General features: G+C 45.9%; 1 protein-coding gene across 1 annotated transcript in view; it reads right to left on the minus strand.

Annotated features, from left to right (window-relative positions):
- APCDD1 (APC down-regulated 1) overlaps positions 1-18,047 on the minus strand; it is a 142,093-nt gene extending 124,046 nt beyond the window's left edge. Inside the window, exon 1 of the mRNA XM_040432205.1 lies at positions 17,928-18,047. The gene's annotated coding sequence lies outside the window, so the exon portion shown is untranslated. The remainder of the gene's footprint in view (positions 1-17,927) is intronic.
- Positions 18,048-18,690: the final 643 nt, after the last annotated feature.

An 18,690-nucleotide genomic window follows, 5' to 3' on the forward strand; every position in this document is an offset into this window, starting at 1 on the left:
TACATATATATACATTGCACGGAGCATCCCAACTTTTTTGCAATTGGGATTGTACATAATACATTATAAACCATATAATATGACCAAAGTTTTTCATGACTATACAACCAATTTCTACATTGTAATCACCACTTTTTCACTAGAAATACCAATAAAATTAAATGAATGCATCATTTGTGCTGTCTTACATCAAGGAAGAAGTCAGCATATAACTGAACAAAGAAAATACGATTGAAAGATCATCTGTGCACAAATTATCTATCGCTGCAACAACTCTACTACATGGAAATGTGTTTGGCAGACTTCATTGTGTATATTGAAAAGCAAGATCAAGGATGTATATTGCAATAGGCCCCAAAGGAACATCCTCTGGCCCTCATCATTCTCCCACTTACATGCATCAAAAGTACAGATGAGCGAATTTCAAAAAAATTAGATTCGTCCGGTTCGCCGAATTTTTCCCCAAAATTTGGTTTGATACGAATTTATTCGCAGCAAATTGTGTTAAAAAACGGCTATTTCCTGGCTGCAGAGAGCCTTTATAGTGGTGTAGAACACTGTGCCTTGCAGTAACACGCATAGGGAGTCTGCTGTGGTAGTGAAACAATACTGTGAGTCAGTATGACACGCAGATGACAGGCGTCGCTCTTAGAATCACTGCACACTTCACTTATTTGGGCAGTTACGGTGCCAAAACTCACCAAATAAGTCAAGTGTGAACTCAGCCTTACAGGTCAATGTTAGCGTCAAGAAGAAGCGCACTCCTTTTACACCATCGGCAGCTGATTCCACATAGATGTCTACAGAACCTGTTCTATTAAACGCTTATACAAGTAGAGCCCCCTTGACAGAGTGGAAAGGGTGTCAGCAGTAAGTTTGTGTTGACGTCACTGATTATTTTACCCTTCCTCTGATCCGTCAGAGCAATAACCCCAAAAAAACTAATCCTGTCTGTGGAGCATCCGCCTTCACTCAGTCAGCATTTGGTCAGTAATCCATCAGTATTGCTAAAGCAAAAAATTAAAGGAGTGGATCCAAAACAGAGATGACACGTGAATTGAATATTTGCATGCCTTCTGTGTTTTGTACCCACTCCTGCTTTTGACTACCAAATCATAATCCATTTCTGATGCAAAATAGGGACCATGTCATGCAAGCCTTACAGCTGTTACATAGACAGGATCCGTTGTGCGTCTCATTTTTCCTTCCTTCCTTCCAACAAAGCAGAAGAAGGCTAAAATAAATGATGATGTCAGCCAGGCTTAAAGGCAAAATACTGGCCTAGTCATGAAGTGGGGAGGGTGGGAACAGCATGATAAGTCCACAGAGTGGCCCTATGACATAGTGGTGAGGTGGAAGCAGCATGAGGAGACCACAGAGTGGCCCTATGACAGAGTATGGAGGTGGCAGCAGCATCAGGAGGAGGCCACAGAGTGGCGCAATAACAGTGTAGAGGTAGCAGCAGCATAAGGAGGCCACAAAGTGGCACAATGACAAAGTGTGGAGGTGGCGGCCGCAGCAGCATCAGGAGGAGGCCACGGAGGTGGCAGCATCAGTATCAGGAGGCCACAGAGTGGCACAATGACAGAGTGTGGAGGTGGCAGCAGCAGCAGCATCAGGAGGAGGCCACAGGGTGGCACAATGACAATGTGGAGGTGGTAGCAGCATCAGGAGGACACAGAGTGGCACAATGATAGAGTGTGGAGATGCTGGCAGCAGCATCAGGGGGAGGCCACAGGGTGGCACAATGACAGTGTGAAGGTGGCAGCAGCATCAGGAGGCCACAGAGTAGCAAGGTGACATAGTTTTGAGGTAGCAACAGCATCAGGAGACCGCAGAGTGGCAAGGTGACATAGTGTGGAGGTGGCAGCAGCATCAGGAGACCACAGAGTGGCAAGGTGACATAGTGTGGAGGTGACAGCAGCATCAGGAGACCACACAGTGGCAAGGTGACATAGTGTGGAGGTAGCAGCAGCATCAGGAGACCACACAGTGACAAGGTAACATAGTGTAGAGGTGGCAGCAGCATGAGGAGACCACAGAGTGGCAAGGTGACATAGTGTGGAGGTGGCAGCAGCATCAGGAGACCACAGAATGGAAAGATGACATAGTGAGGAGGTGGTAGCAGATTCAGAAGACTACAGAGTGGCAAGGCAACATAGTGTGAAGGTGGCAGCAGCATCAGGAGACCACAGAGCGGCAAGGTGAAATAGTGTGGAGGTGGCAGCAGCATCAGGAGACCACAGAGTGGCAAAGTGACATAGTGGGTAGCTGGCAGCAGCATCAAGAGACGACAGAGTGACCTGGTGACAGAGTGGGGAGGTGGGTGGCAATACCAGTACCAGCTGAAGATGGTGGGTGAAAGAAGGAGCACTTGGTATCAAATGTGTGGCATCAGGCGTGTGGCAGCATCAGAATAGTAGCTGAGGCAGGTAGCCTGAAGAAACCGGTTTCAAGTGTTGGTGTGGCACCATGGATGATCTAGTCAGATGCATCAGGCATTGGTGGGTGGAAATCCTGGCAGATCCACGCCTGATTAATCTTGACAAAGGTCAGTCTCTCCACATTTTGGGTGGACAGGTGAGTTCTTCTTTGGGCAACTATGGCCCCCGCTGCACTAAACACCCGCTCTGATGCCACACCACTGTCCAAGCAGGACAGATTTTCCAGGGCAAACTCTGCCAGTTGCGACCACAAATCAAGTTTGGCTGCCCAGTAGTCCGGCGGATCTTCAATGTGGGGTGGCAGGGTGCTGTCCAAGTATGCCACCACCTGCTTGTTTAAGTCCTGCTCCAGGTCTAGCTGCTGCTGGTGAGTAGTTTCTTCACTAGGAGTGTGAAGAAAGCTGCTCATCAGTGACTCTAGACTAAAGTTGCTGCTGATGGAGCTGGAACTGCTCCTATACCCCCACCCTGCCACAGCAGCCATGGCAGAGGAATGTGAGCGCAGAGGGCCCCCCCGGTGAGACCTGCGAGAAGATGGACAATGGCACAGATAGGCAGCGGCCAACTGATTTCATAGGATGTCTCTATAGTAGTTTAGTTTGTCCTCCCTCTCAGCGGGTATTAAAAAGGCCCCCATTTTGGATCAGTAGCGAGGGTCCAATAAGGTGGGGAGCCAGAAGTCATCCCTCTGCCGAATGGTGACAATTTGGCTGTCACTATGCAAGCAAGTAAGCATGCATCGGGCCATTTGTGCAAGTGACTTGGAGGGACTCCCTGCCTCCATCTCCACTGCATACTGCCACAGTGTGTATGGGTCCTCTGCCACGTCTTCCTCATCGCTCTGTAGCTCTTTTGGCTGCTTCTACTCCTCCTCTCCTGTCACCTGTGTAGAAAAACCACCCATTTCGCTACACATTGCTTGTGCTCCAATGTCCTCCTCCCGCTACTCCAGTTCAGCTCCCACAGGGCTCATGTGGCCGTGAGATATAGGCGCCACATCTCCAGTGCACTGACCAGCCAGATTTACCAGCATCTGTTCCAGGACATGCAGCAGTGGACTTACATTGTTCATCCCGTAGTCCTGGCGACTGACAAATAACGCGGCCTCCTCAAAGGGCCTGAGCAAACGGCAGGTGTCACGCATGAGCTGCCACTGACTGTAAGCGAAGTTACACAAGAGAGTACTCCTGTCCGTTTGGATCATCAAGAAATCATTTATGGCCTTTCTCTGTTCGTATAGTTGGTCTAACATATGGAGAGTGGAATTCCAACGGGTGGAATCGTCGCATATCAGCCTATGTTGGGGGATGCCGTTCTCCGATGCAGTTCAAGGAGGGTGTGCTTTGCGGTGTATGAGTGGCTGAAGTGCATACAAAGTTTCCTACCCATTTTTAGGATGTCTTGCAGATCGGTGGATGACTTCAGGAACCGCTTGACAACCAGATTGAACATGTGTGCCATGCAGGGCGCATGGCTCAGCCCTCCTTGACGTAGCGCCGACACCATGTTTTTCCCGTTGTGGGTCAATATGGTTCCGATTTTGAGTTGTCGCAGAGAAAGCCAGGATACGATTTCTTGATGAAGGACACGGAGCAGTTCCTCCCCTGTGTTCGCCCAGGCAAACGATGTGCAGAACAGCGAGAAAATGCCATTCCCTGCACATGTAGTATGCTGGAGGGGCACTGTGAATTGTCCCTGCAGTGGAGGCTGAGGCCACGGTGGAGGATGAGGAGGCAGAGGGGGACATTGTCACAGGACCTATATACCCAAAACAGGCCGCATGGCCCAAGAAAACCCCAATAAAGTGCACATCCACTAGATATAAAAACAATATATACATTTTATTAGGCTACAAAGACACACAGACATGATTAAAAATTGTATACAATATGCCATATCCTGGTACAAAATAAGACCAGACACAAACACAGCTCCCACCGAAGTCCATAAATGAGGACACAATGTGTATAGTCCAAAATGACAATGGCCAATAGTACAAAGCAAATTTTCAAACAAAATTCCACAATATGTAAATAGTAAGGTGACATCAAATTGCCTGGTATCTGAATAGAATACAAAATATAAGCTGAAGGCTATCGAGGTGGGCCTGGGTTAAGGAAGTGACGCGACACGCGTATCGCCGGTAAGGTCCGGCTTCCTCAGGGGTAAAAGCCTATGTGCCCCAAGGTCCTTTATATATGCCATGATAATCAATAGTGATCAATAGTTTATATGAATTACCTGTAATAGAAGTATTCCTGTCATGCCTCTGGCATCCCAGGCAGCTCACCGCGCCTGCGCCGGTGGCCGCTGTAGGAGGATGTGGAAAGTCATGGGATAAGAGAAAACACACCCCTCTTGACAGTTGAACGCAAACGTGCTCTACGAGCAGCAGGGTGAAGTGCGAGTGCACATGATCGCGGTGCAGAAGTCCCGCGATACATGTGGTGTGGGAGCGGACATGCAGTACCAGAGTGGAACGCAAAGCTGCCCCACTATTTTCCCGATGATGATGAAGCCCCTAATTCACCCTGCTCCCAAGTGCGATCAGCTACATCATCATCATCGAGTACTGTCTGCACGTCACTGATGTCCTCCTCAACAGTCTCTGGTTAAGGAGCCTGACCGCTCGCAACACCAGCTCCCATGCCACTCTCCTCATCACTACTTGCCCGCCTACCGGAGGAAGCGGCGGATGTCTCCTCCACATCTTGGCTGGCCAGTAGCTGCTGACTGTCTTCTAGTAGCTCGACCTCATTGTATAGTGGAGCTGAGCCCACAGCATATAATACTTCTCTGGCTGAGGGAACAGAAAAAGACAGAGGCAGGTTGAGGAGAGGTGAGGGCACAGGGCCTGCTCCTGGGCGATGCTAACTAAGGGTTGTGTCTGACAAACCCACCGACTCTTGGCTGGGGGTGTCTGATGTCACTTGGGACGAAGTGGATGACCGAGTCAACCATTCAAGAACCGCTGGGTTGGTGGTCAAGACACGACCGCTAGATGACACCGGGAGCTCAGGCCTCTCGCTGCGACTCCTGCTGCCACGCCTCCTTACTCTGCTGCGACCTGTGCCTGCGCCAGAAACATTTAGGCTTCTGCCACTCCCCTGTGCAGGGCCTGGCAATTCTCTGTCTGACATACTGTTGGTCAAATAAAAAAAGAAAAAGAAAATTAAAACACCCCAAAAAAGTCAGTAATTTTCTCACTTCACCACACAACGGCTAATAAGCCCTTTTTTTCCCACTAATACAAGCCAAAAAATGCTTTAGAACATATAACTGCACCGCACAAGGGCAAATAAGACATATAAATATTTCCTTGTAATAAACCCTGTTAATGGCTGTATCAAACAGCACTTGCACCCCAATAACAAGAACGGTTTGATGGAATTACAGAGCTGTATAATGGCAATTTGAATCCGTAGTCAGTGCAGCAAGGTGTAATAGGATTGTTCCTATTACCCAGGCTGTAAACTCCCCTACTGAACCCTGTTCTGCTTCAATACTGTGAAGGCTTCCAGGCTTGTCATAGGAAATTACCTGCAAAGTCATGACTATGGCAATAGATTGACAGGCAGAATGTATAAATCGAATAGACACAATAGTCTAAGTTGGTGAAGTGAAATGAGAAAAATATGTACATAAAACTATTGTTTAGAAATGGAAAACAGAAAAATAGTATGTGCGTATGTATTCACCCCCTTTGTTAAGAAGCCCATAAAAAGCTCTGGTGCAACCAATTACCTTCAGAAGTCGCATGACTAGTGAAATGATGTCTACCTGTGTGCAATCTAAGTGTCACATGATCTATCATTACATATACACACCTTTTTTGAAAGGCCCCAAAGGCTGCAGCACCTAAGCAAGAGGCATCACTAACCAAACACTGCCATGAAGACCAAGGAACTCTCTAAACAAGTAAGGGACAATGTTGTTGAGTTATAGAAAAATATCCAAATCTTTGATTATCCCCAGGAGCACCATCAAATCTATCATAACCAAATGGAAAGAACATGGCACAATAGCAAACCAGCCAAGAGACGGCCACCCACCAAAACTCAAGGACCAGGAGGGCATTAAGCCAAGAGGCAGCACAGAGACCTAAGGTAACCATGGAGGAGCTGCAGAGTTCCACAGCAGAGACTGGAGTATCTGTACATAGGACGACAATAAGTCGTACGCTCCATAGAGTTGGGCTTTATGGCAGAGTGGCCAGAAGAACGACATTACTTTCAGCAAAAAACAAAAAGGCACATTGTGAGTTTGCGAAAAGGCATGTGGGAGACTCCCAAAATGTATGGATGAAGGTGCTCTGGTCTGATGAGACTAAAATTGAACTTTTCGCCCATCAAAGAAAACGCTATGTCTGACGCAAACCCAACAGATCACATCACCCAAAGAACACCATCCCCACAGTGAAACATGGTGGTGGCAGCATCATGCTGTGGGGATGTTTTTCAGCAGCCGGGACTGGGAAACTGGTCAGAGTTGAAGGAAAGATGGATACTGCTAAATACAGGGATATTCTTGAGAAAAACCTGTACCACTCTGTGCGTGATTTCAGGCTAGGCCGGAGGTTCACCTTCCAGCAGCACAACAAACCCAAACATACTGCTAAAGCAACAATTGAGTGGTTTAAGGGGAAACATGTAAATGTGTTGGAATGGCCTAGTCAAAGCTCAGATCTCAATCCAATAGAAAATCTGTGGTCAGACTTAAAGATTGCTGTTCACAAGTGCAAACCATCGAACTTGAAGGAGCTGGAGCAGTTTTGCAAGGAGGAATAGGCAAAAATCCCAGTTTTGTGGCAAGCTCATAGAGACTTATCCAAAACGACTTGGATCTGTGATTGCTGGAAAAGGTGGCTCTACGAAGTATTGAGGGGGGTAAATAGTTATGCACATTGACTTTTTCAGTTATTTTGTCCTATTTGTTATTTGCTTCACAATAAAAAAAAAAAAAAAACATCTTCAAAGTTGTGGGCATGTTCTGTAAATTAAATGATGCAAATCCTCAAACAATCCATGTTAATTCCAGGTTTTGAGGCACCAAAACACCAAAAAAAGTCAAAGGGGGTGAATACTTTTGCAAGGCACTGTACATCCACGGATAGTTCAACTGCCTTTAAAAAGATCTACACTGAACAAAAATATAAACGCAACACTTTCGGTTTTGCCCCCATTTTGCATGAGCTGAACTCAAGGATCTGAAACATTTTCTACATACACAAAAGACCCATTACTCTCCAATTTTGTTCACAAATCTGTGTAAATCGGTGTTTGCGAGCACTTCTCCTTTGCCGAGATAATCCATCCCACCTCACAGGTGTGGTATATCAAGGTGCTGATTAGACGGCATGAATATTGCACAGGTGTGCCTTAGTGTCACCGCCAGTTCTGTGAGAAGATCTGGCAGACGTTTTTCTCTACCTCTTGTATGATGTTCTTTGTTTTGGTGTCACTTTCTCATCTCCTTTCCTTCTGCCAGGTGTCATTTATTTCGACTAATCGTCTTTCTTTATAATCCCTCCCATACTGCCTCACTTTGCGGTTTATACTACTTCCTGGATGCCCTATTGCTGGCTTTATCCTTGGTTAGGGAAAACTTCCTCTCGTATATGACTCCTTGCTTTGAATATATCCTGCTGCCCTTCAGCTCTCTGTCTGGCTAGAATAATGGCTCTGCTCTGTACTCTTCTAGGAACTTCAGGTTTCTCAGGAGGTAGGCTCTTCTCCTGGTAGCAAGCTAGAAGCCTGGGCTATCTAGCTGCATGGCAGAAGCTGCTTTCCAGCTACCCTCTGGCTAGGGTGCACACTTGGCTTTTAAAACACACAGCAACCACCTCTCTGGTCAGGACCTGGCTATTTATACTAGGGGGTTCCCTAGCTCCCTCTACTGTCTAGGAGGAGGAACTACACCCCTCCAGGCCTGGTACACAGGAGTTAAACATAAATAACATGACAATATACATTAAAATGCAATATAAAATACAATGACCATGTTCCACAGGAGGTGGAGAACAACGTGACCCAATTGACCCTTGTGTAGTGCCCACCCTTACGTAGTGGGACACTACACATGCAGCTGGGTTTGCTTGCCTCTGATAGTAGAGGATTCAGCTCTCAGAGGAGGGTTTTGTTTTGTTGTGGGGGTATAAATCATTTGGCTAAGGTTTGCCCCTCTAGGAGATTCATGATGTGTTCTGATGGTAATAAAAACAAAACAAAAAAAAAACCTCTAAAAACTTTCCATTTGCTACTATTGGAAAGGTTGATGTGGAAATTGAAGGTTTGCCGTTTGCTTGTAGCTCCCTTTTTCTCCTACCTGCCAGGGTGGTGCTAGACAGCAAGAACATTGTTTGTGAGATTTTTGTAGATGGTAGAGCAGCTGTCAATCTCATTGATAATCAATTTGCAACAACGCATGGTTTCCAGGTATGCACTTTGGAAAAGGATATACCTGTTTTTGCTATTGATTCCGCTCCACTTTCTCAAAGATCGTTAAAGGGAATAGTTCACAATATCCGTTTGACTGTGGGTGACGCTCATGTTGAGGATTTGTCATGTTTCGTCTTAAGCGGATTACCTACTCCTCTAGTGTTGGGGCTACCCAGGCTCACTAAACATAACCCCACCATTGATTGGCAAGCAAGGCAAATAAATGGTTAGAGTGAGTTTTGCAGAGAGAATTGCCTCATGGCGTCTCTTTAAGAGGTTTCTACCAAGACTGTGCCATCTTTTCTCTCTGAATTTTCGGATGTGTTTTCCGAGAGTGGTGTCCAGGAGTTGCCCCCTCACTGGGAGTACGACTGCCCTATTAATCTCATCCCAGGCGCCAAGCTGCCAAAATCACAACTATACAATCTCTCCCAACCTGAAAGAGTCGCTATGCGTACTTATATCTCTGAGAGCCTGAGAAAGGGACACATCCGACCCTCGAAGTCACCTGTTGCCGCTGTTTTTTTTTTTGTTAAGGAAAAAGATGCTTCTTTAAGACCTTGTCTGGATTTCAGGGAGCTGAACCGTATCACGATTCGTGACCCATATCCGCTTCCTCTGATCCTGGAACTGTTTAACCAGATTGTTGGGGCTAAAGTTTTTTCTAAGTTGGATTTAAGAGGAGTATACAACCTAGTCAGGGTCAGGGAAGGGGACGAATGGAAGACGGCCTTCAATACCCCTGAGGGTCATTTTGAGAATTTGGTTATGCCCTTTGGTTTGATGAATGCTCCGGCCGTCTTACAACATTTTGTGAACAGCATTTTTTATCATTTAATGGGGAAATTTGAAATTCAGGGGCCGTATGGAGATATTTTTTCTATCTTGGAGACTGGGCATCCAGGGAAAAGGAAAAAACTGTGTTTAATCAGCGAAACGTTAGATAGGGTTTGGAGTAAGACTAAAAAGATATTGGGTGTAAGTAGTCCAACTTATTTTACTCCACTTTGGCACAATTCTAAATTAAAAGAGTTTATGTTAATTGAAGATTATAATTATTGGAATTCACGCGGCATTAACCGCTTAACTAATATAATATCACATGGTAGTATCATCAGATTCCGGGATTGTTTAGGAGAAATAACATCATTTAAAAGCGAGGGAGGCTGGGAGGTTGAATTAGGCGAAGGGAGTTCTGTTGATTGGGATATAGTATATCAAAATATAAAAAAAGTATGTATTTCCCAAAAATATAGATTAATCCAGTTTAGGATTGTACATCGCCTGTACTACTCCCCCACCTTCCTCGCCAAAATATATAAGGAAAGAAAGGAAAATCAGTGTAACGTTGGAAAGGGTAGGTTTTTATCTGTCTTCTCTTTCCGCTCCAAAAGTTTTTGGTCATTTATGGCACTAGCAAATGAGCCCAGGTGGCAATGGGGATACAGTCGGACCCCGCAGTAGTGATTCAAGGGGGGTGGGGGGGTGGGGTGGGTAAAAGGGGTCAATTATATAAATCGGTGTATGATTATTTGTTAGGCCTCTTTCACACTTGCGTTGTCCGGTTCCGGCGTGTACTCCACTTGCCGGAATTACACCCCGGATCCGGAAAAACGCAAGTGTACTGAAAGCATTTGAAGACGGATCCGTCTTCAAAATGCTTTCAGTGTTACTATGGCAGCCAGGACGCTATTAAAGTCCTGGTTGCCATAGTAGGAGCGGGGAGCGGGGAAGCGGTATACTTACAGTCCGTGCGGCTCCCGGGGCGCTCCAGAATGACGTCAGAGCGCCCCATGCGCATGGATGACGTGATCCATGCGATCACGTGATCCATGCGCTTGGGGCGCCCTGACGTCACTCTGGAGCGCCCCGGGAGCCGCACGGACGGTAAGTATGCTGCTCCCCCGCTCCCCGCTACACTTTACCATGGCTGCCAGGACTTTAGCGTCCCGGCAGCCATGGTAACCATTCAGAAAAAGCTAAACGTCGGATCCGGCAATGCGCCGAAACGACGTTTAGCTTAAGGCCGGATCCGGATCAATGCCTTTCAATGGGCATTAATTCCGGATCCGGCCTTGCGGCAAGTCTTCAGGATTTTTGGCCGGAGCAAAAAGCGCAGCATGCTGCGGTATTTTCTCCGGCCAAAAAACGTTCCGTTCCGGAACTGAAGACATCCTGATGCATCCTGAACGGATTTCACTCCATTCAGAATGCATTAGGATAAAACTGATCAGGATTCTTCCGGCATAGAGCCCCGACGACGGAACTCTATGCCGGAAGAAAAGAACGCAGGTGTGAAAGAGCCCTTATTCTTAATATTATATGGAACGGAATTTTGGATTTTTGGCTCAGAAAACAATAAAGAATCTTTTTTTTTTTTTTTTTTTAAATGGGGAAATTTGTACTGGTGTATCTAGATGACATTTAGATTTTTTTCTCCTGATTTCAAAACTCATCGGGACCACCTATGTCAGGTCTTGCTGATTCTGCGGGAGAATAAATTATACGCTAAACTGGAAAAATGTGTGTTTGCGGTTCCGGAGATTCAATTCTTGGTTTTCTTCTCTCCGCTCCTGGTTTTCGGATGGACCCTGAGAAGGTCCGCGCTGTGCTTGATTGGGAGCTTCCTGAGAATCAGAAGGCGCTGATGTGGTTTTTGGGTTTTGCTAATTATTACAGAAAGTTCATTTTGAATTATTCCTCTGTTGTTAAGCCACTCACTGATATGACTAAAAAGGGGGTGGATTTTCCCTCGTGGTCGGTAGATGCGCTTAAAGCCTTTTCTAGTATTAAAGAGAGTTTTGCTTCCGCTCCCATTTTGGTACAACCCTAAGTCTCTCTACCTTTTATTGTTGAGGTGGATGCTTCTGAGGTGGGTGTGGGTGCGGTCTTATCTCAGGGTCCCTCTCCTGCCAAATGGTGACCGTGTGCCTTTTTCTCAAGGAAACTATCCTCTGCAGAGAGAAATTACGATGTGGGAAATAGGGAGTTGTTGGCCATCAAATTAGCTTTTGAGGAATGGCGCCATTGGTTAGAGGGAGCCAGACACCCTATTACCGTGTTTACCGACCATAAGAATCTGGCCTACTTGGAATCGGCCAAGCGTCTGAACACGAGACAGGCCAGATGGTCTTTGTTCTTTTCTAGGTTTAATTTTATTGTTACGTTCTGCCCTGGGGTTAAAAATGTGAAGGCGGATGCCCTGTCACATTGTTTTCCGGGAGGGGGGAACTTTGAAGAACCGGGTCCCATTTTGGCTGAAGGGGTGGTCGTCTCTGCTCTTTATCCTGATTTGGAGGCAGAGGTTCAGGCAGTCCAGGCAGAGGCATATAATGGTAAAAGTCCAGCTCACCTGCATCTGCAGTTTGGAAGGTGCACGGATGGGATGAGACCCCAGCTGACAAACTTGAAGGAAAAGAAAATCCAGCACTTCGTATCTTTGCTTGACGGTGTTTATTACACAAACCAAAGTCCAGGCAGAGGCTCCTGATCTTTGTCCTCCTAGGAGGTTGTTTGTGCCTCTCGCTTAACGACACAAGGTGCACCACGATACTGTCCTTGCTGGGCACCCGGGGAGTAGAGTCACAGTGGATCTCATTGCTCGGAGATTCTGGTGGCCGGCTCTTTGTAAGACGGTTGAGGGTTTTGTGGCAGCCTGCGAGACCTGCGCTCGTGCCAAGGTCCCTCATTCACGGCCATCAGGTTCTCTCCTCCCGTTACCCATTCCTTCCCGTCCTTGGACGCATCGTCCATGGACTTCATTACGGACCTGCCTCGTTCCTCGGGGAAGACTGTGATTCTGGTAGTAGTGGACCGTTTTAGCAAAATGGCACATTTCATTCCCTTTCCTGGGTTACCCAATGCTAAGACGCTGGCTCAAGCGTTTGTTGATCATATTGTTAAATTGCATGGCATTCCTTCAGACATCGTTTCTGATAGGGGCACGCAATTTGTTTCCAGATTCTGGAAGGCCTTCTGTTCTCGCTTGGGGGTTCGGTTGTCGTTCTCTTCTGCTTTTCACCCGCAGTCGAATGGTCAGACCGAACGCGTCAATCAGAATCTGGAGACATATCTGCGCTGTTTTGTGGCGGAGAATCAGGAGGATTGGTATTCTTTTTTGTCCCTTGCTGAGTTTGCTTTAAATAACCGTCGCCAGGAGTCCTCTGATAAGTCACCATTTTTTGGTGCATATGGGTTTCATCCGCAGTTTGGGACATTCTCTGGAGAGGGGTCTTCTGGTTTACCTGATGAGGAGAGATTTTCCTCATCTTTGTCATTTATTTGGCAAAAGATTCAGGGTAATCTGAAGAGGATGAGTGAGAGATATAAGCATGTGGCGGATAAGAGACGTGTGCCTGGTCCGGACCTGAATGTTGGTGATCTGGTGTGGTTGTCTACAAAGAATATCAAACTGAAGGGTCCCTCCTGGAAGTTGGGTCCTAAGTTTATTGGGCCTTACAAGATCTTGTCCCTCATCAATCCCGTTGCCTTCCGTCTTGATCTTCTTCAGACTTGGAAGATCCATAATGTTTTTCACAAGTCCCTATTAAAACCTTATGTCCAACCCACTGTACCCTCCTCTTTGCCGCCTCCTCCGATTATTGTTGATGGTAATCTTGAATTTCAGGTCAGGATTGTGGATTCTCGCATTATTCACGGTTCTCTTCAGTAGCTCGTTCATTGGGAGGGTTATGGTCCTGAGGAGAGGATGTGGGTCCCAGTGGCTGACATTAAGGCCACTCGTCTCATCAGGGCTTTCCATAGGTCTCATCCTGAGAAGGTGGGCTCTGAGTGTCCGGAGTCCACCCGTAGAGGGAGGGGTACTGTCACCGCCAGTTCTGTGAGAAGATCTGGCAGACGTTTTTCTCTACCTCTTGTATGATGTTCTTTGTTTTGGTTTCACTTTCTCATCTCCTTTCCTTCTGCCAGGTGTCACTTATTTCGACTAATCGTCTTCCTTTATAATCCCTCCCATACTGCCTCACTTTGCGGTTTATACTACTTCCTGGATGAGGTGTTCACTGCTGGAGGCTGCTTCTGCTGTTTGTACAGATAAGTCTTTTACTTTATTGTGTTTCCTTGCTGGCTTGATTCTAGGTGACCCTGACTCCGTCCGTATTACGTGCAGGGAGCCGGTGGTCGTGTCCCCTCACTATTATAGGGTTTTCAGGTGTCACACAGTATTAGGTACGCGGGCATGCAATCGTCTACCATACAGACCCTTGCATGTGCATAGCAGTCAGGGAGAGCTCTTAGGGTTTTATAGGGCTCACCTATAAGCTCCTTAGTTTGGGATCAAGCCAGTCGCTCATTTATTTATATGTTCCAGCTATCTGCTAACTTCATCCGTGACACTTAGACTGCCCACAATAAAAGGTCACTCTGAAATGTGCAGTTTGATCACACAGCACAATGCCACAGATGTCGCAATGTTTGAGGGAGCATACAATTGGCATGCTGACTGCAGGAATGTCTACTAGAGCTGTTGCCTGTGCAATGAATATTTATTTCTCTACCATAAGCCGTCTCCAAAGGCGTTTCAGAGAATTTGGCAGTACATCCAACCGGCCTCACAACCGCAGACCCCGTGTAACCACACCAGCCCGGGATCTCCACATCCAGCATGTTCACCTCCATGATTGTCTGAGACAGCTGCAGCAACAATCGGTTTGCATAACCAAAGAATTTCTGCACAAACTGTCAGAAACCGTCTCAGGGAAGCTCATCTGCATGCTCGTAGTCCTCATCGGGGTCTGGACCTGACTGCAGTTCATCGTCGTAACTGACTTGAGTGGGCAATTGCTCACATTCGATGGCGTCTGGCACGTTGGAGAGGCGTTCTGTTCAAGGATGAATCCTGGTTTTCACTGTTCATGGCAGATGGCAGTCGTGTGGGTGAACAGTTTGCTGACATCAACGTTGTGGATCGAGTGGTCCATGGTGGCGGTGGGGTTATGGTATGGGCAAGCGTATGTTATGGACAACGAACACAGGTGCATTTTATTGATGACATTTTGAATGCACAGAGATACCGTGACGAGATCCTGAAGCCCATTTTTGTGCCATTCATCCACGGCCATCACCTCATGTTGCAGCATGATAATGCATGGCCCCATATTGCAAGGATCTGTACACAATTCCTGGAAGCTAAAAACATCCCACTTCTTGCATGGCCAGCATACTCACCGGAAATGTCACCCATTGAGCATGTTTGAGATGCTCTGGATCGGCGTATACGACAGCGTGTTCCAGTTCCTGCCACTATTCTGCAACTTTGCACAGCTATTGAAGAGGAGTGGACCAACATTCCACAATCCACAATCAACAACCTGATCAACTCTATGCGACAGAGAAGTGTTGCACTACGTGTGGCAAATGGTGGCCACACCAGATACCGACTGGTTTTATGACACCCCCCCGCCCCCAGTAAGGCAAAACTGTGCACATTTCAGAGTGGTATTTTATTGTGGGCAGTCTAAGGTACACCTGTGCAGTATTCATGCTGTCTAATCAGCACCTTGATATGCCACACCTGTAAGGTGGGATGGATTATCTCGGCAAAGGAGAAGTGCTCATTAACACAGATTTGTGAACAATATTTGAGAGTAATGGGTCTTTTGTGTATGTAGAAAATGTTTCAGATCTTTGAGTTCAGTTCATGCAAAATGGGAGAAATACCAAAAGTGTTGCATTTATATTTTTGTTCAGTGTATTTATTGCATATTACACGTTGATCAAACAGTATTTTAATGTGTTTTAGTTATTTACAGTATGTATCTACTGGCTGACTAAGCCTTGAAAGGGTTAAGTTACGTGACTAACCTCTCTTGACAGCCTAAATCAAATTTTGACAAGTTAACAATAACAATTCCATCTTTTGTGTTAAAGTAATCATTTTGGACCGTAGCTTCATACTAAAGCCTTTGAAAATAAATAGTGAAAGAATTTCTTTCTTATGAAACTTCCAGACTGTTTATTTCTTTGTCATGGATTTGGCGATTCGTACATGGTTGTCATATCGGATTTGTTTTAGAAGATAAGATGAGTGACGGAATATTACAGCAGCAATTAATCAAATCAAATATAAACTGGGTTAACTGTGGTATCTCTTCTGATAATGTGTAATTCTTGTACAGCTAGTTCTAACTATTAGAACTGTGGGGCAGATTTACTAAAAACGCAGATTTATCACAGTGGCAGATGCTGGATGATAAATCAGGGGCACCTTCAATTTTTTCCCAACTGTTAGGACGTTTAATTTGAGACGGAACCATGTGCCTAAGGCCCCTTTCACACGGGCGAGATTTCCGCACGAGTGCAATGCGTGAGGTGAACGCATTGCATCTGCACTGAATACGGACCCATTCATTACTATGGGGCTGTGCACATGAGCGGTGATTTTCACGCATCACTTGTGCGTCGCGTGAAAATCGCAGCATGCTCCTCTTTGTGCGTTTTTCACGTAACGCAGGCCCCATAGAAATGAATGGGGTTGCATGAAAATCGCAAGCATCAGCAAGCAAGTGCGGATGCGGTGCGATTTTCACGCACGGTTGCTAGGTGATGATCGGGATGGGGACCCAATCATTATTATTTTCCCTTATAACATGGTTATAAGGGAAAATAGTAGCATTCTGAATACAGAATGCATAGTAAAATAGGGCTGGAGGGGTTAAAAAAAATATATATATATTTTAACTCACCTTAATCCACTTGTTCGCGCAGCCGGCATCTCTTCTGTCCTCATCTGTGAGGAAAAGGACCTTTGATGACGTCACTACGCTCATCACATGATCCATCACCATGGTGATGGATCATGTGAATGACCATGTGATGAGCGTAGTGACGTCATCAAAGGTCCATTTCCTCACAGATGAAGACAGAAGAGAAGACGGCTGCGCGAACAAGTGGATTAAGGTGAGTTAAAATATTTTTTTTTTTTTTTAACCCCTCCAGCCCTATTTTACTATGCATTATGTATTCAGAATGCTATTATTTTCCCTTATATCCATGTTATAAGGGAAAATAATACAATCTACACAACCTTGAACCCAAACCTGAACTTCTGTGAAGAAGTTCGGGTCTGGGTACCACAGTTGGTTTTTTCTCACTCGCGTGCAAAACACATTGCACCCGCGCGATAAAAACTGAACAACGGAACGCAATCGCAGTCAAAACGGGTTTGCCGCAATGCACCGGGACGCATCCGGACCTAATCCGGACACGCTCGTGTTTTCTTTCCTTGTCAGTTCGTTTTTTTTTGTGGACCGTATGTGGAACCATTCATTTCAATGGGTCCACAAAAAACAAAACAAAGTTACTTTGTGTGTATTCCGTTTCCGTATGTCCGTTCCGCAAATCTTGGTGCAATTTTAGAGCCCTTTCCCCTTGTCAGCCTAGATTTTAAAAAAAGTTGGTCACAAGTAATATATTTGGCTGTTTGCCCGAATTCTGTCTCATGCACACAATAATATCCACTTTGCGGTCTGCAAATAGCGGATCTGCAAAACACGAATCCCGGCCATGTGCATGCCACCAGAAATGTCCTCTACGTGTCTGCAAAATGGATATCTCTTTTGCAGGCTGAGGAATGGACATACGGATGCGGACAGCACACGCTGTCTGCATCTTTTGCAGCCCCATTGAAATCAATGCGTCCGCATCCAATCTGCAAAAATTGTGGGTCAGATGCGGCCCGAACATACAGTTGTGTGCATGAGGCCCAAGTTAGATTTCTGCTGAATTTGCAATAGGAAATCTACCCCTATGTTACCACAACACCACTGATGTCTTATTGCAGCAGTCTGTATATTCTCCCTGTGTCTGCTTGGGCTTCCTCCACGTTGGTTACCTCCCACATACCAAAAGCATACTAATACATTTTTTGGCTTCCTATGAAATTGGTTCTAGTCTCTAGGTGCCATAGAAGAATTTAGATTGTGAGCCTCGTAGAAGGCAAAGACTGATATGAATGGAGACAGTACGGCACGTCAGACTATGTTGATACTATATAAGTAGCGGAAAATAATTAGCATGGTTAACTTACCTCTAGAGATAGACCTCTTGCTGGAGACATGGGCTATAACAAGCTCAGTCTCAGATCACTCAAAGGAAAACAACTTGAAAGCAGTCAAGCTTGCTATTGACCATCTCACCCCAGACTATTACTAGATTTTCATAAACATACATTTAGAGGGGGAAGTGTTCCAAGCACTAAACTGTGTTGGCACCGCTTGTCGTACTGAAATACTTGGTTGATTGCTTAAGATTTCCTGTTTTGGATTCACACAAGTTGCTTGCTTGTATTTCCTCCTGTGTAGAGATGAAAGAATCAATTCATACAAATTGAATTCACTCAAAAATCAGACTTCTGGCCCCTCTCGTCAAGAGAATCCCCCCCTTCCCACTGATTGACAGAGCCAGGCATTTCACCTGGCCCTGTCAATCTTGCGCTTGTGCAGTTGCTGTGAGTAGCAGTGGATGTGTGAAGGCTCAGGTGCTTCCACCTGGGCAGCACAGATGCAAACTGTGCATGCGCTGCTCTTTTCTGGGTACACCCGGAAGTGTAGTGGCGCATGCACAGTGCTGATAGTCGGAGCAATGGTGCAGACGCGAGATTGACAGGGCCAGAATTTTCTGTGAATTTGATTCATACAGAAGGATAGATAGATAGATATGGACAGATGATGGATAGATGATTAATATAAGTATAAAAGTGCAAAAAATAGCAGCAGTCCAGAGGCCCAGGTGCAATCCCCCAGTAAGATCCTGGACCAAGATTCTCAATGCAGTTGAAACGTAAAATGAGG

The sequence above is a fragment of the Bufo bufo genome, chromosome 5, assembly GCF_905171765.1.
Source record: "Bufo bufo chromosome 5, aBufBuf1.1, whole genome shotgun sequence".
Classification (NCBI taxonomy): Eukaryota; Metazoa; Chordata; class Amphibia; order Anura; family Bufonidae; genus Bufo; species Bufo bufo.